This window comes from Castor canadensis, chromosome 2 (assembly GCF_047511655.1).
Source record: "Castor canadensis chromosome 2, mCasCan1.hap1v2, whole genome shotgun sequence".
NCBI lineage: Eukaryota > Metazoa > Chordata > Mammalia > Rodentia > Castoridae > Castor > Castor canadensis.
In genome coordinates this window covers 169,535,066-169,560,861 of record NC_133387.1, presented here as the reverse complement: position 1 = coordinate 169,560,861, position 25,796 = coordinate 169,535,066, and the positions used below count along the sequence as shown (strand labels likewise).

The following is a 25,796-nucleotide window of genomic DNA, read 5'->3' as shown; positions in this document are numbered from 1 at the left end:
GTTTTGTGATGGGTTTTTTCAAGATAGGGTCCTGGCAAACTATTTGCCTGGGGCTGGCTTCGAATTGTGATTCTCCTGATCTCTGCCTCCTGAGTAGCTAGGATTACAGGCATAAGCCACTGGCACCTGGCCTGCCTTCATTCTTAACAAAAAAAAAGTAACTGAAGTAATTTAAATGAGCAATAGAGCTAGAAGCATGGCTCAATGGGCAAAGTGCCTGCTTAGCAAACATGAAGCCCTGAGTTTAAACCCCATAACTGCCAAATGAATGAATAAATAAATAAAGCAATAGACCCTAATAGGTATTTCTCAAAGAAGAGATACAAATGACCAAGAGAGACATGAAAATATTCTCATTATCATCAGGGAAATAAAAATCGAAACCATGAGGTATCACCTCACCTAACAATGGCCGTTATCAAAAAACTAAAGATAACAGGTATTGGCAAGGATGTGGAGAAAAGGGAACCCAGGCACATGTTGGTGGGAATGTAAATTAGTACAGCCATTATGGAAAATAATATTGAAGGTCCAAAAAATTTAACAATATCATATGATATAGCAATCCCACTACTGAGTATGTATCCCAAAGAAATGAAATCAGTATGTTGACGAGACATCTGTACTCCCTTGGTCATTGCAGCTGTATTCACAATAGCCATGATGTGAAAACAACTCCATCAACTGATGAATGGAGAAAGAAAATGTTCCGCATACATAAAATGGAATGCTATGAAACCATAAAAAGAATGAAAACCTATCTTTTGCAACAACATGGAAGGAACTGAAGGTCATTGAATGAAAAAATCCAGGCACAGAAATGTAAGTACCACATGTGGAATCTTAAAAAGTTGATCTCAGAGACATTAAGAGTAGAATGGGTGGTTACCAGAGGTTGGGGAAAGGTTGATCAAAGGTACTAAGTGACAAATATAAATTAGAAATTCTGCTGTGCTACTGTATAAGAGGGTGTCTATAGGCAACAGTAATGTAATCTTCTAATTTTAAAAAGTAAGAAGAAAGTATTTTTAAAGTGTTGCCCAATTCTAGAACTGAAAATAAAGCCAATTAAGTTGTTAAATAAACTGTTGATAGAAAATCTGGGTTTATTTTTAATGATAGTCTTATCATTGAAAAGGATGCTCATTATTCTTTAATATTAGTAAAGATAATTTAGATGTATTGGCCCCCATGCCTTATTTTAGTTATTAATAATCTATTGTGATAAATGTGTACTTCACTTGCTCATTTATTCATATAATACGTCTTTGTTGAGCTCCTGCAATGAGAAAGGACTCACTAATCTTTTAATAGCAGGTATTTATGACACATCCTCCATATTTTTCTCAAGATCCCATTAGCTGCTACTCCCCATCTTCTGGCAGACCTCAATGCGACCACATGTTTCCAATTACCTGTTCCCTCCTCCCTGCTCCAGCAGGGCAAGGCTCAGAAGTCACAAAGACTAGTTTTGAAATCAACAAGAAGTATATAAAAAGCATCAGGCCTAAGGCAAAAACCTGTCTCCAATAGAAAACTCTATCTTGATTTGTTACCTCACATCTGTTCTCTTGTTTGCTTGGCTCTATCCCTTTAGTTCCTGAGAATTTTTATTTCCTGAATATCTGCTTCATTTTTTGACTACATGTTTTGTTCTATTTTATTTTGCTTTGCTTTATGATTTGAAATTCTCTTCTCTACTCCATCTGTGTCTGACCTTTTCTATTTATGTGGGGCGAACCCTCATTTTGACCTACATACTTGTCTTGACCTCTTGGGTTTGGATACATTTCTGCTAAGGATTTATATGATTCTATTTAGATTTTCAGTTCAATCCTAACCATCAAAAACTTGGCTCTAACCTGAAACTGGCTCCATCCTAAGTCCTTACACTCTCTCTTCTATTTCCATTGATGCCCAGGTACTTTACGTGTTGTGTTTGCATTCTGTCACTATAGCAAATGACTGCGATAATCAAGTTACAAAAAAGAAAGATTTAATTTGGCTCACAGTTTTGGAAGTTTTGGTCCATGCTTGGTTGACACTAGGCAACATGTGGCAGAGCAAAGCCACTTACCTCATGGTTAAAAAACAAAAATAAGGAAGAGACTAGGTTCCCACAATTGCCTTTGAGGGCACATCTCCCCTAATTACCTGCAGGCTTCTTGATAGGTTTTATTACTTTCACAATAAAAGCTGGGGATCAAGTCTTAACACGTGGGTTTTTAGGGAGACATTCCAGACCCTAAATATAGCAGATATATGAGCCTGTTTTGTATTGCCATAACAAAATACCTGAGCCTTGGTCCTTTATAAGTTAAAATTTGGCTCACGACTCTGGTGACTGAGAGGTCTAAACAACATGGGACTACCATGCTAGTGATCTCTTCCCCCACCCTCCCCAACTTCCCTTGCCTGAGCAAAGATGTGGCAAGAAGTAGAAAAGAAAAAGGCCAGGTGTAGAAGAGACTAAGCACATAGAGTGACCTCACTTGATAACAACCTGTTATTATGGAAATTAACTCATTCCTGTGAGACTCAGTGCACACCATGAAATCTAGCACTAACTCATTTATGAGGGTAAAGTCTCCATGATCTAATTATTCTCTAGTAGTCTTCACTTCTTAAAGTTTTCCCCACCCTTTCAAAACCATATTGTGGGCCAATATCCCAGTGCATAGCCTTTGAGAGGTACACTAAAACCATATCCAAGTTACAGCAACAGCTTAGTGACTATTAAGGATATGAGGTCTGCACTAAGACTGCCTGGATTAAGACTTTGGCTGCTATGTCTTTTACTAGTTGTGTAAAATTGTGTATTTATATGGGTAAACTACTCACTGAATCTATCATCCTGATACATAAAACAGGAATAATAGTCAAATTTACCTCTTGGACTTATGGTTAGAACTAAAGGAGTTAACATGCAAGCAATACTTTAAATAATATTTGATACATTATAAGTTCTTAATAAATGTGAGCTATTCTTGTCTAATGTCTGTATCCACCATTATAATCTATCTTCCTGCCTCTTGGTTGGGTTTCCCATAATCTATTCTCCATACTGTAGCCAGAGCAATCTTTTCAATTTGCTTATGTACAATGTTACTCTCTTTGCTTTAGGTAAAATATATAATTTTGACCTTGCTTACACAGGCTTTCCTTACTTTGCCTCTGACCCCTCCTCAGAGTAACAAGGACCAATTTCTTTCCACTGTTATAATCATGTTCTTTTTTATTTTTTCTACTGTAATCTACCTTTTTTCCTCTCTGCTTTCACTTCATGCTCTCCCTAATGGTTAAACATACAGTATCTCATCCTTTCACCTTGGTAACTTGTGGCTACCCTTCAATTCTTAATTATCATATTTTCCAGTAAACTTTTCGTAGTCTACTAACACTGCTTAGGTACCTCTTTTTGTGTTTCCACAGCACTTGAATTCTTTGGCATTGAGTCTGTCATGCTCTCTGTAACTGTATGTGTAGCTGCCTTTCTCTTTCACTAGATTATAAGTCCCTTAGGTAAGGGGCCTCCTCTGTACTACCCATAGCTTTATTTCTAATTCCTGACACAGTGCTCAGTGCACAGTAAACTCCTAGAAACTCAGCATAAGGCTTCTAAACAACTGACATTGTCTGCAATTGTAAGTTAGTGAAAGGCAATCTGCACATCAACATCTGAGAATATTCATTAACAGGAATTAGAGATAGTATTCCATAAATTTCATGAAATAAACTTGTTTACAAGAATAGACTGATTGATATAAAGAAAGAGAAATGAAAGAATATCAAAGAGTGACTCTTACTCTTCCATTTATCTTCATAGAGCAAGTTATAGATCTTGGGTAAAAATATCAAACACAGAGATGCAGAAAGAAAAGAGTGATGTTGACACAAATACAGGACCACTGAAAGATTGGCTTCTTCTTTTGGGTACCCCAATAGGGTCATATGAAATTGCCACCTAGTATAGAATCAATAGATGGTTTTTATGGGAGTGTCCTCATGCATTTCATTTATCTGTCACTTTTGTTTACTCAGATTTATATATGCAACTAATTTGGTTTGACATAATCAGGACATGACCATGAGAAACAAGATGACGTCTTTTTAATATTTCATGTAATAAGAAAGCACTGGTTGCAGATTCCTGTTCCTTTTTATTAGGAAAGGAGACATGGGCTAACTACCATTACTCACAGGGTTAGGAATTAATTTATAATATTATTCTTTAAGACATGTGCAATTTCTACACTTTAACTAATGGAAATTGATTTAGAATTGTATTCATTTTTAACGAGCTCTAATGAACTTTTCTTTTACATTGCTCGCAGTCACATATTAGCCCTTTAAGTGCCACAAAGTCGAAGAGAAACATGTACACTACAGCAACTTATGATGGTGCTTGCTTAGCTAAATATGTTTTGGCTTTCTTACAACTTCATGAATGTGACATGATTGAAATCAACATGGTGGGTTTCTTAGTGGCTTGCTTCTATTCCTCATGAAAAATAAATGCAAAAGGTTGGAAGTTAACTGATTTCATTTGTTTGGTGGAAGATTAAGGATCTTGTCTTTATGAAGCTGTGGTTTCTGTTTTATGGCAGTACTGGGCTTTGAACTCAGGGCCTCATTCTTGCTAGGCAGGTGCTCTACTACTTGAGCCATGTCCACCAGTCCTTGCTGTGGTTTCAGTGAGTTGAAAATTCAATTTTGGCAATAGCCCTTTTGTACATAGTTCAGTTTCCAGAGACCATAAGGAAGCTTTTAAGAAAACGAAAGAAAATTCTTTATACTTCTCAGACTGGGTTGCTTTAAAGGTAGTGCTTAAAAATATGTGAGTTCTTAACTCATTGATACTGTCTGTGGCATGTTTCAGCCCTACTTACTTTGAAACAACTGTTCTTAATCAATAAAATATGACCCGTCACCAAAGGAGAACACATGTGTGTTGCTTATAAGCTGAATGTTTCTCTTCATACAAAAATGACTTACTTACATCTTGCCTTATAGAAGTAGCCCATATTGTACTAAGCAAAATATAGACACCAAGAGTCCTAACAACAATGTCTATTTTCTTGATGGTACCAGCAGTTAAACTCACTGCCTCACACTTACTAGGCATGTGCTTTACTACTTGAGACATTTACAGCCCTTTCAGCATTGGTTACTTTGTTTTAAGCCAAGGCCAACTTGGATCATAATCTTCCTACTTGTGCTTCTCCACATAACTGGCATGACAGGTGCACGACACTGGTGCTCAGCCATTGGCTGAAATGAGGTCTTGTGAACCTCCCTGGCTGCCCTTGAACTCCTGATCTCTGCCTCCTGAATAGCTAGAATTGTAGGCTTGACTCACTGTGTTTGGCCTAGCTATATTCTTAATTTCAGGGTTCTTTTTTTTTTTTGGTTGTTGTTGTTGTTGTTTTGGCAGTACCGGGGTTCAAACTTGGGCTTTGTGCTTCAGGTGCTCTACTGTTTGAACCATGCTTCTAGCCCTTTTTACTCTGGTTATTTTGGAAATAGGGTTGTGCTTTTTGCCTAGACTGGCCTGAACAGTGATCCTCCTAGTTTTAAGTTTCCCACTGTAACTGAGGTGACAAGTGCATACCACCATACCCAGCTATTTTCTGTGCAGATGGGGTCTTGCAAATATTTTTGTTATGGCTGGACTGGATACATGATCCTCTCAGTCTCAGACTCCTCTGTAGCTTGGAATGACAGATGTTCACCACTGCACTCAGCTATAGTTTGAGATGGAACTTCATGAACATTTTTCCTCCTGGGCTAGTCTCAAGCTATGATCCTCCGGACCTCAGCCTCCCAAGTAGCTAGGATTGCAAGCCCAAGCAACCACACCCACCCTAACTATTCTTAATTTCAGTTACTAAAAACAAATTATTTGGGAGGAGTTGATTTTAAACATTCTGAAATGAATTATAAACCATAATCATCCTTGAGTAGATACAATACTTAATGACAACATGAGCCACGACTCCACATCATTAGTTTGTCTTGCACAGTAAGAAAACTTCTCCAGCCCACACTATGTAGTCAGTGGGTGGTGATTTCCTCCATTATTAGTGTCCCAGTTGTCTCAAGCATGGTCCTTCCTCACCAATGGCCACTAATTGATTATAGTTCCACAAATGTTGCTAAATGATGTCAAAATTCATAGATTGAACATTGCTTACTTTATGACTTGAAAAAAAGAACACACCTGCTCTTCAGTGTTGACTGCCACTGACCTCCATCTTCTTTCAGGATCTCATCTATAAAGAGGCAAAGAATTTTCTCTCTAAGCTCAGAAGCTGTTTACAAGACTTTTTTTTCTCATCATTCTAGTCTACAAATATAGACCTCAGCCATCTGTTGATTCCTTTACTCATTTACAGGTGGCATAAGGAGAAGTGAGACTAACTGAAGTCCCACTGAGCTCTGCAACTTTAGTCTTAGTTATTCCTGGGGCCAAGAAATATGACTTTTAGCCTTGAAAAAAAAATTAGAATCTCTGTTTTCTCAAAATGGAGCTCTGCCCCTGCCTGTCATTACCCTGTTGCCTCAGTCTTAAATTTGGTGTCTTCCATCTTTTAATCTCTAATGTCACCTATCAGTCCCTAGATCCTGGAGAGATAAAAGAAGGTTAGACACTAAAAAGCAATGATTCCAGAGACCCAGAGAGTTGTTCATTCATTGATTTAATGAAGTTTTTAAGTGTATGACTCAGTCATTCTTGTGAGCTTTAGGAAATCAAAGTTCAATAAGTGTAATTCCCTTCTTATGAAACTTACCATTTAAGAAAGGATATAGATACAAAAAAGAAAATAAAAGAAGCTGTCTCGACCTTGGAAGTCTATACTAATTACAGTAGGGACATAGGAAGAGAAACATCAAAATTTCCTTGGGGAGGAAAGCAATGGAGTTTTCATGAAGAAAGAGAATTTGGGCTAGGCCCTGAGGGATGAATCTATCCCAGTGTCTTGGATGAGGGACACTGTAGGCAGATCAAGTGCTATGTGTGAGTTACTGGGCAAGGGAAGTCCTCTTGTAGGGGACTGCTAGTGTCTTATTAGAGGTCATTCCCCCTCCCAGGTGACCTAGAAGCATGTAACAAGGACCTTTCTAGAAGAAAAATGGGGAGTACATGTCAAAGGCTGCACACTCATTGGACTGAACAGCTTTAGAAAGTGCTGGGAAACCAGTTGCTATAAAGCAGAGTCCTAGATGGGAACAAGGCCTGTTCAAACTTCTCTTACTTTGCCTGCTTTTAACCACAAGCAAAGCAATAGCTCATGGCTTCTGTCATTCTGATTAGGCAGAAGAGATCTGTGGTGTGATTCTGAAAAAAGTTCTCAAATAAGCACCCACTGCAGTTGGTCCTAGTTGAATTATTGTGCACTCACTCCTTCCCTGAACCAACTGAGCTCAGAAGCATCTGCTGCATCTCTGGCATGTGTCCAGGCATTTCTGTGATCTTTGGAGTTGAAATACTTTGCAAATCTTGTGAGGTTTATAAAGAGGCACATTGCAATAGTGGTTTGGAAGTTCTAATTCCAATCAGTGAGCTGATAGCTGATTAGAAAACAACCTTTGTTGTTGTTCAATGAAGATACTAATCCAACAAGTGTTCAGGGAGGTCAGACACCCTCCCTACAGTGGTAGAAGTAGAAAGGATTAAATAAATTACAATAGCAGTAACTTCCCAGATAGCAGAAACCCAACAGAAACCCACCACTAGTACATAAATACTTGATGTCCTATTGGGCATTGTTTTATAAAATAATGGGACATGTGGAATATAATTTACTGGACACTCAGTGTCTTCTGTTGGGTGACCCATTATTTTTATTAACATATATTAATTACACAAAGGGTGTCATTATGAGATTTATATTCATGCATATAATGTACTGTGATCAAATACACCCCCTATTATTATTCTTTCTTATATCCCCCTCCTCCTCTTTCTACACAATTTTTATGAGTTTAATTATTCTATTTTCACACATGTGTATAAAGTACTTTGATCATATTTGCCCCTGCTTCATCCTCTTCTTTTGTCTTCTCCCATCCTGTTATTTACCTCCTTACAAACAGTCCCTGTTTTACTCCCATGCCATTTATTTACTTAAAATTCTAGAGTTCTTATATGAAAAAGAACATGCAATAGTTGTCTTTCCAGGTCTGGCTTATTTTCCTTAACACAAAGATCGCTTGTTCCATCCATTGTCCTGCAAATGACATAATTCAATGCTTCCTTATGACTAAATAAACTCCAGTGTGAATAGTGCTGCTATAAAAATAGGTGTGCAGGTATCACAATTATATGCTGACTTACATTCCTTCAGGTATATGCAAAAAAGTGGTACAGCAAGAACATATGATAATTGTATGTTTAGTTTTTTGAGGAAGCACTGTATTGATCCCCATAATGGCTATCCTAATTTTCATTCCAACCAATAGTATATGATGACTCCTTTTCTGCACAATCTCACCAGTATTTGCTATTGTTTGCTTTTCTCATAAAAGCTACTTTGACTAAAGTGAGATGGAATCTCCCTGTAATTTTGACTTGCCTTTCCTTTATGGCTAAGGATATTAGGATATTAAATATTTCTTCATTTATTCATTGGCCATTTGTATTTCTTTTGAGAATTTTCTGTTCAGTTCATTAGCCCATGTATTAATTGGATGTTTGTTCTTTTAGTGTTTAGTTTTGTGAGCTCTTAATATAGTCTAGATATTAATCTTCTATCTGATGCATAATTGGCAAAGATTTCCTCCCATTCTATGGGTTGCCTCTTGATTCTGGTAATTGTTTCGTTTGCCATCCAAAAGCTTTTTAATTTTATGCAACTCCATTTGTCAACTCTTTCTCTTATGTCTTGAGCAACTGGACTCCCACTCAGAAAGGCATTACCTATGCCTATATGTTCAAGGGTTTTCTCTAAACTTTCCTCTTGTAGTTTCAAAGTTTGAGGTCTTACTTTATGATCATTGATCCCTCTTGAATTTTTTATGGGGTGAGATATAAGGGTCTTGTGTTAGTCTTCTATGTATGAATATCCAGTCTCCCCAATACCATTTATTGAAAAGGCTGTCTCTTCTCCAATATAGTTTTCTGGTGCCTTTTAGTTAGAAGGTGTGTGATTTCAAATTAATGAAAAAATTACTTTACAGTCTCTCTTGGAAGAGGAATTGTGAAGAAGATCACTCCAGAGTAGATTCCCTCCAAGAATACTGGTACTCTTGCTGTCACTAGTTGGGGTATGTTCCCTGCCAATTAGAAGTAGCAACAACATAAGGAAGAAAGAAAACAATGCTTACGAGATGCAGTTTTCATTTTCTCTTTTGTAACCTGCATTTAGACTGGGGTGCTTTGGTTTTTCAATGTATAAAACTTCTTAATGTGTATGATATGGAAGACATTAAATGCAAGAAGTGACCCTGGTTATTAAAAGAAGGAATGGTACCCTGAAGTTGCAGGAATTGATGCAGAAGCAATTCCTCTGTCCTTAGGAAGATGCTTCCACTCCAGAGAGCCCAACTATAATGTACACTTGCTATCAGTTGCTCTATTTGATTTCATTTATTTTGCATAGAGTAGCTGGGTTTGAGAGACTTTTTAAATGGAGCATGAAAATAAATGCAACCCTAAAACCACATTCATAAAATACACTGTGATAATGTTGTCTGGATTTCATAGCAAACAATCATTTAACCTAATGTCAAGCAGGTTGGCGAAGATGTGCACCAATGACAACTGACTTCTAAAGTGGAACAGAGTGTGTGTTGCAGGGCTCACTTTGTTTTATGGGAGTTGGTTACTGCCACACTAGGAATTCCCCTTCTTCCTGTGGCAAGAACCTTATTGTACAGTGTGGTTTTGCATGGCAAAAAAAAAAAATACATGTTCATATATGGGTATATATTGCATTCACTCATTTAATCATCTAGCAAATGGTTAAGGAGACATTCCCCTGGGGTAGGCACTATTTTATGCACTGGAAATGCAGCAACAAATAAAACACATGCAAATCTATTCTTGTGAATTTTACATATTTGGGTAGTGAAAGCCAGAAATCTCAAATAACAAGTGAATGTAAGAAGAGAGAATGTGGTAAGTTCTTTGGAGAAAAATAGATCAAGGAAGGAGACAGGGAATGTTGGGAGTTTTTTTTTTTTTTTTTTTTGCTTTTATTTATCTACATATTTATTTAGACAGGATTTTATTATGTAGCTCAGGCAGCCTGGATCTTTAATCCTCCCACCTCCACCTTCCAAGTGCTAAGAGTATAGACATGTATTAACACACCTGGTTTAAGGAGTATTATTTTAAGTAAATTGGCCATTTATGAAGTATCTTTTAAGCTAAAATGTTTTTCAGAAGAATGATGAAGTTATGGGAGGGAAAACATTCCAAGTGTGGAGAACAGCAAGGGTAAGTGTCCTGAACTAGAAATATGCTACACCAGTGGGCAGACGCCACTTGAGGGAGGAGATAAGTAGTAGAAGATGAGGTTGGAGAGGTAATAAAGGGCTTTGGGCATGAGTATGCTGTTTGTGAGTAAGTATGTGTGAGTTTGGAGTGGAAGGGCTCCTGGCTTTATTGCCCATTTAGGATAGCTGGAATAAGATTTGCAGTAGACAAGGGGCCTCAAGATTGAAAGTGGTTGAGAACAGAAGTCAGCACAAGTCTTTGAACTTAAGGTACCAGAGTTTGCAGAGATTTATCTGCTACAGCATGAGGTACATGGTACCCTGAACAAGTCAAAGTAATTTCTGAGATCAGATTCATTTTTTTAATAGTACTGCCTATGCATGGAGGCATCTTGAGGCTAATGTTCCCTCCTGGTTTACCTTTATATTTTCCATAGCACCTAAAGAGATTTTTCCTAAGAGCAAATATCAATAGCACTTGCTGGATAAATGAGTGAGTGATGCACAATAAGAGGTCATTTGGGCTGAATGATACAAAAATGGCATAATAAGCAGCCCTAATATATATCATTACTCTTCATTGTGGAAAATTTACAACTTGCCTCTTGTTTAATCACATCCTTTGGAGAAAGAGGGTTGGCAGACATGATTGTTTTCCCATCATATAAATGCGATCACAAGGAGAGAACCCTATTTAAGAAAGTTTTTTTTTTAGAAAAATCACTTTTTCTTCTTAGGTTATGAAGATAGAGGCAGCATCCAGCTCATCATTTCAAACTGCTGAGTCATTTGCCACTTGAAATGAATTGAGGACTGTTAAAGGTTTTATAGAAGAATTCATTAAATATGTATTGAGCCAGCTTAAGATGGAAATTGTTATAAAAACTGGCATCGGTTCAAATGGCAAAATGCTTCAGTTTATGATGGAGATATTTTACTCCTGCCCAGATTCTGTGTTCCATTAGTCCAATCAAACTGGCAAAGCACGAGTCATCCGTAAGGGGCATGGTAATTGGTGTAGCTGTTCATGTGACTGCTCTGGAAGCCAAGTTAAACATTGTGATTCCAGCCAGGTGTTCCCTCACCCAGAAGGCACAGTGTGCAGAGAGATCTCCGTATTCACGTAAGCGCTGACACCTTCTGACTGCCAGCAGGTGGAATTTGAGACCTCTGGAATAAACATGTGCGTGTGCACGGGTTTGTATTCTCAGACACACTTGCAGACCTGTGCACACACACAGGCATCACATGCTCTTCCCCAAGCACTATTTCTTGCTTGGAGGGTGAGGAGGTGATGAAAAGAAGAGGGAGGTGAGAAGCAGCATGCTATGATGAAAAGAGCAAGTAGACTGAAATCAAGCAGAGCTGGATTCACCTCCCAGTTGTGCGACTCCTTAAGTGACTATCCTTAAGTCACCTAAATTTATCTTTATGTTCAAACAGTTTTGAAAATAATACCCATTTTGTGCCCAGAACATAGGAGATGCAAATACTTTTGCTATAATGTTCTCTATTTATTTCTGAGTTAATATACTTTTGTCTGGGTGTTGTTACTTAATGGCACAAAACTTAATATGCTAGGAAAAATCACTTATTAGCCAATGAGATTTCTGAATTTTATTAAATATTTCTCTTTTGTGAGTGAGTTGCTTTGCATTATGAGAAATAAGATGTACAGAACAGGCTGTACTTAATGTACACTTCCATAATGTAATAAATAGTACAGAATTATGATGACTAATGGGATGGTACAGATGATATATTAAAGTATTTGGCATATGGCTGACACAGAGTATATAATAAACAAACACATGTTTCTCTCCGAAGATAAAAATCAAGAAGGGGATAAGTGTTTAGAATCATCTGCAAAGAAAAAGGAGACAAAGAAGGCAAGAAGTCTAAAATCCTTGCTCTGCTTGCATTGTATTGGAGTAACTCCCAGTGATTTGGGCAGAATGTAACATAGTGAACAATGTTAACATCCTTAACTGCAGCAGAGGAAAGGCAATGGACAATACAGTCTACCCGCAACCCAGAAAGCATCTTGATTACAAAGACAAATGATGACTTCTCGGCTCACCAGGGAATCACTTGCAAATTATACAATGGAGTCTGATATGGAAGGTCTTGAAAAATTGAGCCTTGGGTAATTATCCATACTGGTACTCTAACAACAACAACAACAAAATAGTCTTATTTCCATTCTCTGCTTTAAGATAGCATGAGCTGTTGTCATAGATTTGCCATAGATTATCACTTAAATCTAGCCTTGAATTCTAGATTTAAACTTGTGACATGGTGATAAGAGTAATGATAATGAGAATAAATATATTTTAAGTTTTATGGCAATCTATTGCTTATAAAGTTGTGGAATTCCAGTTTCTTGTGGGAATTGGGGAACCGTAATCAGAAAAATCTCTCCTGTAATTCACTGTGGACAATCTAAGCACAAGTATTTTGAGACAATTTTCATACCATCACTTCTGTTGACACAGTTACTTCTCTACACAGCATATCTGGAAGATTCAATTCACTCTGCATGCCTCTCCCACCCACAACCCCCACAGGATAGGTAATATGTATTTAGGCAGTGTTTAGAGATGACAAACAGAGCCCTTAAATTTAGGAACTCATGGCCTATTGTACTCTGTGGCCAAAGATGATGCTGTGCCAGAGGCCACTGGAAAGCCAGGAGGGATAGCTCATCATGGAGGTTACCAAAAAGATACCAGAAAGGTAGGGTCCCTCAGAGGAGCCTCAGGTAAGAATAATCCAGAAAAGGAAGTTTGGAAGATATGATTGAGATCCAGGTAATGAAGAACAATGACAATGGGTCTTGAAACAATATGGTGTAGGTAGGGGTGAAAAAGCTTCTTTATCACCAGAAGATAATGTGCAAAGCAGGAATTGTCTGAAAATATTAATAGACTGAAAAGCTAATGTGAACCACATCATAGGGTTTGCTTTATAATGAGAAAGAGTTGGTTTAATCATATAGTCATTAGAATAAAACTGAAGAGTTCAATTTGCTTTCCATGGGTTTTGCTCTGTAGATTCAACCAATCTGAGAATGTACAGACATTTTTTTCTTGTCATTATCCCCTAAATACTGTGCAAAGTTATTTGTGTAGCCTTTATGTTATATATAGTGTTATAAATAATTTAGAGATGGTTTAAAGTTATAAAAGCATATGCATAGGTTGTATGCAAATAGCATGCCATTTTATATCAGGACTTAAACATTCATAGATTTCGAAATCTACAGGGTCTTGGATGGAACCAATCCTCATGGATACAGTGGGGGGTGTCTCTGTATTAATTAGGGGAAGAAAATAGGTCAATTCATGATTTAGGACTATTAAATGCTGTGGATAAGAGAGACCAATCATGATGATGATACATTTTTTGGAAGGGGTGTGTTATTGTTTAGCTAAAATTATATCCAGCTACTTTTTCCATGCTCTGAATACCCAATGGTCAACCTATCCTCTCTGTCCTCATTTATTTCTTTTCTCATCTTCCTCACACACTTGACTTCCCTCCATCATTTGAAATGAGGACCTGTTTACTTCAAACATGGCAAGGGTCTAGAGTCAGGATGTGTGGTAAGCTATATGAAATGCAGAAAAAATTGTTAGGTATAGCGGTCATCACAGGCTTCATGGAGGAAGAAGCAACCTTGAAAACATTAAATAGGTAGAAAGAGCAGTAAGAAAGACTACTAGTCAAGGATTCAGAATTATAATCCAGTTTCTAGTAGGAGGGGAAGGTATGGCTACATTTTGGGTTTCTAAAATGTTTTCTCCCTGTTTCTGTAAAAGGAGTAACTGCCAAAGGAGAGCTCAGAGATAGATAGAATTTAAAATGCCTTTCAAGTACTGCTGGTCCATGCGATTTTGTTAAGAGAGTAGTATGAAGGAGGTTGGTGCTTTTTGGATGGAGAAAGGTACATCCTAGGGCATGGAGCATAAACAAAGGAGAAAGGTCTGAATTTTAAAGACTGCAATAAAGCTATCCAATGTATTTCACTATTAAATAGAAGTCACATCATTCTAAACTGACTTCCACTAAGGAAAGGGACTTAGTCATTTCCAGAATATTCCACTTTGGTGACAGGTTATTGGAGCCTTTGCCCGAGTCTGAAGCAAGCTTCTGAGCTTGGTGATGTCAGCTGAACTCCGATGCAAATTACACTCTGCTCCTCCTGTGGCTGCTATTTTTAGCCACTACAGTATGTGATTTCTCTCAAGGACAACAGGAATGTTCATAAACTATGCATAGGTCATGATGGTGCTTAATGGAGAAATAACCATTTGTTAACAGAGCATTAAATGTTTAATAGTCCATTAGCATAAAATCTTTTTTTTTCATCTGGGAATATTTCCTCATTTACCACTTTCCACTAACCAGAGCAATGTTGTAGTATTGAAATTTATAAAGGTGCCTGGTCTTTTGACCCTGTCAGTGTCTAGTAGGTTTTTCACCTAATTCTCAGGAAATGTCAAGCTTAATCACTCTATAATTATCAGTTAAACAGTCAGCTGTATCTCCTCCTGGACCCTTTGCATAAACATTTAGAACAATTAGAGACTGAATCACTTTGTGATCTCATTATGAGTGGAGTTGGACTGTATGTACAATTCCTTGTTAAAAAAAAAGGGGCCTCTGACAGCTTGAGATACTTGGAGAAAGCCAAGCATTCCTGGGTTCTGTGTTTGCATCTGTGTTCAGAATTACTGGCCATAAAATCAGGTTTTACCTCTCTATATCAGCAAGGGGAAATGAAAGAGGGTTGGTAGAAACAGGAGGCAAAAAAAGAGAAAGAAGTAGGCGGTGTTGCTATCCAGAGCTTTGCCAATCAAGCTGAGAAGAGCTGTAAAGGAGTAAGAGCCAAAATCTATCCAAGCCAAATTCTTCCTCCTCCATGGCCAGCCAGTTCGAGCAGGATTTACATTAATGCCAAGAAAAATGGAGGCAGAGCTGTTCAGCAGAGCATCAAAGGAGGTCAGCACTGGTATATCTCAGCTTAGATCAAAAATACACCTTCTTCCATGCCTCTCCTTACCAAGCTGAGCTCAATCCCTGTCTGTAGAATTCTAGAATGGGAAGAAAGACTAATTGCCTTTTGTGGAGTTAGAGCACCCCAGTCAAGGGTGAAGGGCCCTGACCTGGATTCCCTCGAGACTGATGTGAGCGCATCAAAATGTTTTGACCAGAGGATAGAATGAAATATTTATTATTACAGAAACTTCTGTCCATTTCGTTTTCTCATAGCACTTGTGTTTCCATTTTACGAACATTCCCTGAGGCTTTGGACAGAATATTACTGAAAGATCAATAATAATTACAGTAGTAGAGAAGAAAACAGATCAAAAGTTGTCAATGCCTTTCAAATTAGACTAACTAGTGACAGTCATAGATCACAGATATTTAGAAAATTCTCTCTGGCAGGGTCCTTTGAGATTGGCTAGACTAACTCCTTTGTTTTGCAAATGAGGAAATTTACAGAGATTACCTTACTTCCCCAAGGTAACAGCTCTCCCTGTAGCAGAGCTGTTCTTAGAAACCCAGTATGCTAAGTCCCAGAGGAGGCATTTCATGATTAGTCTTATGTGTTATCAATAACTATCAGAATAATAGCAATTACATTTCCCCAACCAAACAGCTTGAGGTAACTTTGTATTTGAAATGGAAAATGATTAACACAAACCCTAGAAAAAAGATGGTGGTTATATAAAACAATATGTTTTCTTTAAATAATAAAGTTGAAGCTTTGAGGCTCACATTAGCATTTTCTTGGACAAATGGAGATGGGTTTTAACTAGCATCATTGATATAATCATATATACACCTATATTTAAAAACCTCAGCTGCATGCATTTATCGTATTGACAAAATGAAGCATATGCTGGTGTATTGAGGCCTTTAGTAATTGTATTACTCGTGTTCCTGACACATTGTGATATTTTGTATCAGTTTGTATTTGTCTTCCTTCATGTCAAATGCAAAACAACTTCTAATGCAATGATGAGTTACAAGTCAGAGTATACTTATGTCAAAACATGCAAACTTTAAGATTCAAAAACTTTTACATTTAATAGACTTATTTATAACTCTGAATATTATACAGACTTTTTCACATTTACTAAATTCTGTATGTTTTAATTTGCTAATGTAGGTCTATTTTATAATAAATTTCCAGAGATGAATATCCATTTTTAAAAAATAAAATAATCTCAACAACTTAATCATATTTCTATTTAGATGACCTCTGTAGGCGTGAAGTTAATACTTTCCTGAAATGAGAGTGATGAAGGGACAGTTCATGTTATTGATGCTTGCTGCAGAATTTCATTAAGGACTGATTTCTTTGCCTTGCTTCTCTCTTTTCTACATTTTTTCCCACATTCTCATAAAATAGAAAGTCCTGTAAATTCCCTTTTAACCTGGTATTTGACTACCTTTATACACCACTCTTGGGAACAAATTGGAAATGACTGAAAGAAGTTATTTTCTATCTTCCTCTGTGTACGTTAACCTGTAAAGGACTGTAGTCACATCAAAAATAATAAAAATTCAAGTGCAATCATGATAGATTGTGTCTTCCCTCATTCACCACTCCTCCTAATTAATGTAAAATTATTATGGTGATTGCATTTGGGGACTTTTATTCTAGGAGAAAAAATTAATTGCCTGAACTAAGATACTGCCTTACTAGTCTTCATACTTCTTAGTACTTATACTGTAACATAAACTTTACGTTGAGACATTTCTTTAAAAATTCTTTGATAAAGAAAAACCTCATAGAAGCACTATTATCCAAGATGCCTGGAAACATGTCACCCTTGGGTGCCTCTATGTATCATCTATAATCATACAAAATGTAGATCAGAATGATCTACAGAAGAGATCAACATGCACTGTCCCCTGGGAACAAATCAATAGACATGTCTGGATTTGTGTACTAAATTTGCCTACACAGTGGTTTTGTAAGCAAGAATTAATCAGGGTTATGATTACTAATGTAGCTTTTCTCTGTATGTGCACATGCATGTGTACCCAAGCAAAATGTTTGGATATGAATATTGACAAAGTTGATTAACATGGCACTACTCTGCTGGGCTTGGAAAATATTAGACACCTCTTCAAAGAAACCAGGGGTGCCAGATAAGGCAGATGAAGGAATTATGTGATTAAGCACATGAATCCTATCGAGTTTCTAACTTTTCATTATAATCTTGATACAAACTACTACGAAGGCCTAGGAAGCAAAAAAAACCCCAAAAAACAGAAATGTATTTGGGACTTTGGTGGATTATTTTAAGACTGTTGGAAAACTGATTTTAAAAATACAAGTGTGACAAATGGTTGTACAAATAAATTGTAGACCATGTCATTCATTTCTTTGTTCACTCATGCAGTAAGTGCTTTTGACTTCCTACTCCGTAAGAACCCAAGACTAAGCAGTGAAAAATATTAACAGAAGACTGTTTTGTAGTTGCTGATATTATTTTGAGGAGAAAATTAGTATTAGCCATGCATTGTTAATAATTCTTTGAATAATTCCTAGTGATAACCTAGGAACAGTCCCAATTTCTGAATTATACTGTTTTCCAACAACATCAAGGCACTTTAAATTCTGTTAATTGCTTTTGTTTATCACTGGCTGAATTTAAGCCATCTGCCTGAGATAGTTTCACTTGTTGAGCTGAGTTACGACCTTTCTCTGTCTCCAGCATCATGTTCCTAAAGTCCACAGAGGTCAAACTGAGCAGACAGTATCGCATTATTGCCTTCTGTTTGAGCTTATTACTACCATGACCTCTAGATCTCTCTCAGTGCCATTTCTAAATAAATTTTAAACTCAAATCCTTGGATACCAGGCATTGAAAAAGAATATGGAGTCTGCACTTGACCTCATATCTTTTCATTTCAAGTTTATAATAGACAAAGCAAATCTCAAGAAATTTTATCTCAGTTTTATGGAGTTGAAGAGGAATGATCCATGTAAATGAAAATGAGCTGCTATTTTTATTGTACAGGATAGCATGGCTTGCTAGGGGACTCCTGCAAGTTTGGGCTATTAGCCATTTTGAACTAAATGCAGAGGCTCATCGGGGTATAGGTGTTTATTCAGAATGTGGATTTGGGCTTTGCCAAGGTTTCTTGCACCCCTTTAATCAAATTATGATCCCATGTGACGAAAATCAATTGGCTCAGTACTGTCAGAACTTCTGGCCTTGGCACATGAGGTTTTCCTGCAACAGAAGACAGAGATTCTTCTGAGTCCTTGCTCAAGGCAGCAACAGTTGTTATTATTCCTTCAAAGAAAAAATACATAATCTGCACAAAATATGTTCCTTTCCTGGACTTAAATCCTTTATAGCCTGAAAGGCAAATGGGAAAGGTAGAGCTGGGTTTTTTCTTATTGAAGTTTTTGATTCATCTCTACACTTTGCTAGAACAGTAAGTGTATCAGCTCACGTCCCTGCAGTCCACTTAATGCAGCACAACACAGAAAGCGCAAAGCCATGTTACTGCCATTCCCAGCTCTCATCTTTTAACAAAAAAGACTATGTCTGTCATACAGACTTATGAACAATGGTCACAGTGCTAAACATGGGGTTATACAGCCTTTTTTCTTTCTTTCTTTTTTTCTTTTAGTTTATTTTAACTCTATTCCAGATACATTGAAGGGAGACTATAGTCTTTCCAGAACTTGAAGTCTGAGTGCTTTCTTTGGGGAGAAACTGTGGAGTCAGGTTTCAGCCATTATGATGCAGAGAATAAAACAGCATGTAGTATTGAAAACAGGGGATGATAGCAATCTTTTGAATATGCAATGATTATTTCTTCTCCCTAGAGAGGAAATTGAAACAAAAAGAGGATAATTCTAATTTAAGTTATTGCTCTGCATTTTCACACATTGCATTTATCACCCAAGGCTTCTTTACTGAAAATGTGCCACTCACTGGGCCAGGTGCCGGGAAACAGTGGTGCATCACGGTGACCAAACACTGGCCTCATGGAGCTTATTATAATTGCAGAGGAGACAGAAATAACACACAGAGTTACACAAGTCATAACTTGCTCTCAATTGTGTGAAGGGCTCTGATGCCCAAGTTGTTGGGAGAGTGTTTGGTGAAGAACCGAATGGTGTACGATAGAGAAGCCTTCTTTTGAACCAACATCATAAAAGATGCTTGGAGTTGGGGTATTCTGGATCATATCTTGATTGATGTAAGGTAAGGAAAGCCCATAAATTTAAATTCTTTTTCTTCTTTTCATCAAAATAAATGTTTTTAATGGTAAAGTAGGGTGCTATGCAATATTAAGCTAAAAATTGACAGTAACCGTTAGACTCAAAAATAACATCTAACATGTATTGTAACAAAAGTCATTTTTAGATTTCTCCCCACCTCTGGACTCTCTACTCACATGCAAATGAAAGCAGTGTCTGAGAATGCCACCCTCTTATCTTTGAAGTGAAATATAATTTCCTTGGTACCATTTTTGGTAGCATTGGTTTCAGAAACATGCTGGGAGGTTACCATTGTTTGCATAATCACCAAGACTGCTGTCACTTAGTTCAAACTTTTCACCCTACCACTAGGATTATTTCAATGACCTCTTAGTGGGGCTCCCTGATTGTAGTCTCTTCCCTAGGGATTTAATTCTACATGTTGCTTGTGGGGTGAGCTTTGTAAAAGCAAGTCTGATGATGATGCAACTTTTGATGATGCTGTTTCTTCAATCATTTCCCCTGGACCCTCATCATCAGCCTCCTTGCCTCAAAATGTGGTTAAGGTGAACTGGTAACACCTATGTTCTCTCCCATTCCACTGCCCGTTTCCCACCTGAGCACCTTAGTGTTGTCCTCTGCCTCCTTTATCTACTTTGCTGACTCTATTTACTCTCAAATACTCATCACCCTTTGCTGAACCAGTCTCAGGGAGAGGTCAGTCCTTTGCATTTTTATTGTGCCATGCATATTTCTCACAGAATTACTCACACATTGTCAATATGGCAGTCACTGGTAACACATGATATTAAGTTCATGATAAAGATGAGTAAAATTTTCATTTCTCAATCATACTAGACACATTTCATATGTGCAATAGTATCGGCAGCTAGAGGTCACATATTGACAGAACAAATATAGACATTTTTCACTTGCAGAAAGTTCTATTGAGCAATACGGTTTAAAAGGTTTGAAGTATTAGTTTTCTCCTTGGACTTTAAAATTCCTGAGATCACACATGTATCCCCAGTGAGAGTAATGCATAACAAATAGTTGCAGAAAAAAATGGGTAACATATTAAGATCTGAGTTTATATCTGTTCTGTCACTGCATACAAGCAATCAAAGTCTTTTTTTTTTTTAAGTCAAATAAGACAAATTTTGACCAAAGTGTTTTTTGATAGTAGGATGATAAGTTGGAGACAATAAGCAGGGCAGTGCTCCTGGCATATCTATTATCTCAAGCTCAGGAGAGGATCATGGCTGTATCTTAATGGTCACTAAGAATGAAGGCAGCAGAGTTCAGAGTTCATTCTGGGAAACTGTGCACTTAACTCTTCTTGGAGTTGAGAAGTTAAAGAAAGTACACACATGGCTCACTAAACAGGCTAAGTTGTTTCTTCTATGAATGCTATCCTACAGTTCATGCTTCTTTTGGTTGGAAGGCAATACTAATAGTAGGCTAAATGCTTAGTTTGAATTGCTAAGAGGAGTAAATATTCAGTTTAAAGAGGTAAAGGAAGAAATTGGGACAGCAAAGCAGTTTTACATTGTTCACCAACCATCTACCATGGATTAAATAGTTTAAAGATGTTCCTTTGCATATGGACTGTTCTCCAGGGTTTTAAGATAACCTGAACCAAGTGTTGCAATATCCAAATATAGGAGGATCAAGCATAATAAGCAAGGCAGGTCTAAAACCCTGTTAATATCAAAGGATGCTAACACTGAAAAGAAGGAAACATGAAGAGAAAGGCTTGTTGCTTCTCTTGTTTTCTGAATACAACTGCAGTATATTCTCCTAATTCTGCACTTAAATTGAAGCAAATACTTTGTAATCTAGTTCCAATCTTTTTTTCAGTGTTTTGTAGACCTGTAAATTGTAGTCACCCTTCAAGCTTCTGTCCATGAAACCCAGTGGATATTAGCCCAAAGTCGTGGAGTTAACTCCTACTTTTGAAAGACTCATAATGATTGTCAGATTTAGCTGAGTTTATATAATTTAATAGCTCCCCTCTCCTCTATTCCTCTTCCTTTATTGTTCTTTGACAGAATTTTGCTTAATTAGGAAAGAAGTTCACATTATGTTTACAATTCTGGATATAGATATTTGGCAATGAGACCAAACTACTGCTCATTCATACTCAGTGGTTGAAATTAGACTAGCTCGGTGATGGCCAATCTTAGAAAGTATTTTGGAATTCTTTAAAATTGAAAATGTTATAGATAATGACAACAGCAGCAAATTATTCTTAATCCTACCACCTCCCAAACAATTGTTCTTATCTGTATCTATAATTTCTTAGGTTCTATCTGTATACATTCATTTTATCAATTGTAACTTACATATTATCTTGCATTCTGATTTATTTTCTCTAAGATTATATTTCAAACATTAAAAAAATCAATTTTGGAAAGCCATAATACTGATATTACTCTGCAGTAGTCTGAAGAGGCATTTACTGCCTGAGGAATCCCCACAAATCATGTCATTCTTCTGTCAGTCTCCAATGACACCATTTAGGAGCAAGTGGAGGTAAGAAATAAAAAATAATGTAACTCTGTGAGGGAAGAAGACAACAGAGTTGCCAAGTGCTGTTGTCTGACAAGGCATCTCTGGAGAGGCTAGGCTGAAAGCCACACAAATTACTGAAAGCAATTTAAGAAATTGGAGACCCTTCAAATGTGGGAAAGGATAGTGTGGTCTGGAGAAATCTGTTTTTTTCTCAAGAATATGTGGTAAAGGCAGTTAGTTAAGTGGGTTTGTGGATTTCCAAAAGAATGCCCCCTTGGTTTAGGAAAGAAGCAATGTGCTAGTCACACTGCCTTGGAGGGCAAGGTGCACAGCTGATGGCTTTTGTGGCAGGATTCTCCTTATGGCTGACTCAATCAGTCATTTGTCCTTGTCCTGACCTTCCAAAAAAAGTCTTTCCATTCTCTGCAGCTCTCTGAGCCATGCAGTATTTGAAAGACTCACATTCTTGGGAAGTCAGCACTGCCGCCTGGCATAGTAACATAGCAAACAGACATGTATTCTGCATGTGCATGTATGTATACATATGTAATCTCTCTGTAAGGTCAAGGTGTACAAAGACAAACGTTCCACCCTTTCTGTACTCTTCTTTATGCTAATGTTTTGCTTGGAATGTGATTCATGGAAAGAGGGAGATAAAGGTTTATGGTACTTCTAGTAGCACTGAGGGAAACACTTTGCTTTGGTAACTTCGGCTGCAGTAGACTAATCTTAAATATGGTCCTAACTAGTGGGCTGGAGTGAGAGAGAGAAATGGAAAGAGTAAGCCTCAATTATTTGTTGCCTCCTATATCTGTGGCCCATCTGATTTGTTTACAGAATAATGCTTTCATACTGGTAAAAATCACAAGTTGTCTGAATTGTCAGTAAAACCTATAGTCACAATTCAGGTTCATGCACAATACATCCTTTTGTATGTCCTTGACATTTCTTTTTCTTGACTTCTTTTCTTAAAATATGATCAGGGACCTTATAGATTCCATCTAAAGTTCTCTCTAGTCCTAACACTTAACTATTCTATGGTTTATTGATGGTTGGCCATGTGCAATGAAAATGGTGACTTAGATAGGAACCAATGAGACTGGGTAAAAGAACTGAAAATTCATCAAGGGTTTACTGAGCACCATGTTAAACATGGTCTCTGTGATCTCATGTAATCCTTAGCCATGGAGTTAAAAAAAAAAAAGCTTTACTTACAATTGTTAAGGGAGAACATGGCCAGAGATAAATAACAACCAATATTTTCTAGCCAATGTACTATGATATCAGAGTGACAACTCAGCAGCCTTTGATTCCCTAATCTAGCCCTTTTTGCTTTCTGCTTTGTTAGTAACATGCTACCCCACAACTCACTTGCACAGTCCTTTACCAAACTCTCATATAGAACCCTGTGATCTAAGAGTGAAAAGGGAGAGCATAGCTGTGGTTATGGGAGTGGGTTTGGAAACATTACATCACTGCATGAAGAACAGAGATAAGGCCTGTGAACCATCCTGACTGGCATGAAAACTGTTGCTAATGGTGAGAATCTCATAATCCCATCACCTTAAAACTGTCATTGGAATTACTACTTGTGTTACCCATACATGACTATTTCATACAATTACAACTATACTCTCTATGCCACTTTGGTTCTGCTGTTTAAGTTTAATATTGTTTCCTAAACATTTTGAGGAGTGCCTCGGTTACCTTGCATTAGTAGTTTCCACCTCTTATCCCTTCAAACTCTAAACATATGGAGAACATATGGTGAAGAATAAAGCTACTAGAGACTAAATAATGATTTATTTTTGTTCTAAATCTCTTTTTGGAATAGGTCAAACATGGAACATATTGATCTTACAAAAATTAAGAAATTCTGATTTTCAATTTTCTCTCACATATCTCTATCACTATCTATTATACATATACTCTTTCTGAACAAGGCATTTATGGTTGATTCACTTTGTAAATAAGTGCACCTTTGAGTCATTGATCATACATGGTAACATTAATGTCACATCTAAATTTCATTAATTTGCTAAGAAATATATACATTTTCAGCTCTGTTTCCATATATAAAAGTACATTGCATATCGCTGTAAGTTTGGAAAGCAAAACCTTCAGTTAGTGTGTAATTCTAATTAGAAGAAATAAATGGGGTACTACGTGGGAGGAAAAGCCAGGCACCGTCACTTACTGTAACAAGTTTGCCATATTAATTTGATGGGAGTCTTTTGTGCAGATGAGAAGGATAAACATCACATGCAGGCCACCTTGATGTGTATCATTGCCCCTATGGACCTAGGCCTGCAAGATAATCAGTTCTTACTCCACAAAGCTTATAATCCGAGGGCACTTTCATTTATCCCCAGAGAATTAGCAGAATAAAGTTTTTAGATGACAGCAAGGTTGTATCCCCAGCTGCCCCACAGGTTCACTGCCAAGATCTGGTACCCAGAAACCATCAGATGCTTAGTTTTGTCTTTGTCCTTCCTGACTAAGGTCACTTGTTTTATAACTATTATTTATTGCAGATTTGATCTGTCTGGTTTATTGTTCTGCTACAAACTTCCTAATCACTTTCTCTCTTAACTGAGCAGTCTGATGATCACAAATGGCCTTAGGATTTAGACAGTCATTGGAAAATCAGAATGGAGTACTGGAAAGTAAGTCAGCTCCTGAGCTATCTCCCTTCCCCATCTGCAAGAAGGAGGCAATGGGACCCCAGGTGTTCCAATCTAAACCTATATTATTTGTGGGTGTGGAAGTAGGCCCTCCTGGCAGGCAGCAGTATTTGTTATTCATATGACCTAGGAAGGGCCCTGCCTGACTTATCAGGGAAGCATCTGGCCTCTATTAGGGCACTAATCAACCTAAACAGGCTCTCCATAGGGTGAGCCCTGGATGCCATAGCTGGTTACTTACTGAGCACTGTACAGCACTTCACTCTGAGGTGTTGAGCTGTGTAAGAAACCTCTCCTTCCACAAGTCATGGCTCTGAAGCATTGGTGATGCACAATGAATCAGCCCAATGGGCCTCCACTCCATTTCCTCCTCAGGATTGCTTTGTCCCGAGCTTCTGAATATCTCTACCAGCCTTTAGCAAAGGATGATTTGATTTTTGTCCATTTTCATTTCTATCCTCTTTGGCCCCAAATGATGCATTAATGGCTTCTTGAAATTAATTACAAACTGAAGGGTGAGGGGCACAGCCAGTATATCCTGCATGAGAGCTTAAATATCTCTTCCGTCCCACATAGCAGTTACCTAACACATGGTGTGATGGAAATGTCTCAGGCTTTAGAATCAGGTGGGAATCAAAATTAAAGACTTTTCATGTAGTTTTTTTTGTGATATTAAACAAGTCATGTCACTTCACTTTGTCTCAAATTTCCCATCTATCAAATGGAGCTAATAATACCTAATTTTCAGAGTTGTTGTTAATAATAAATGAAACAAGATTGATTATGGTGCCTGATACATGGTAAGCCCCCAATGAATATTAGCTTAAATTATTAGCTAATATAATAATTTATAAACACCAGCCTTGTGGAGTATGCTTAATCCATGTTAATTATATTTACTGATATTAATAATATTA

General features: G+C 37.4%; 1 long non-coding RNA gene across 7 annotated transcripts in view; it reads left to right on the top strand.

The window, feature by feature from the left end:
* The window catches only part of LOC141420865 (uncharacterized), a 145,834-nt gene that overhangs the window by 8,291 nt on the left and 111,747 nt on the right, over positions 1-25,796 (top strand). For 5 of the 7 annotated variants that reach the window (XR_012445546.1, XR_012445547.1, XR_012445545.1 and 2 more), the window contains exon 3: positions 644-822. This is a non-coding gene — a long non-coding RNA (uncharacterized lncRNA). Of the gene's footprint in view, positions 1-643; positions 7,776-25,796 lie in introns of those variants that run through there. The other 2 variants (XR_012445542.1, XR_012445544.1) reach the window with 1 other exon arrangement.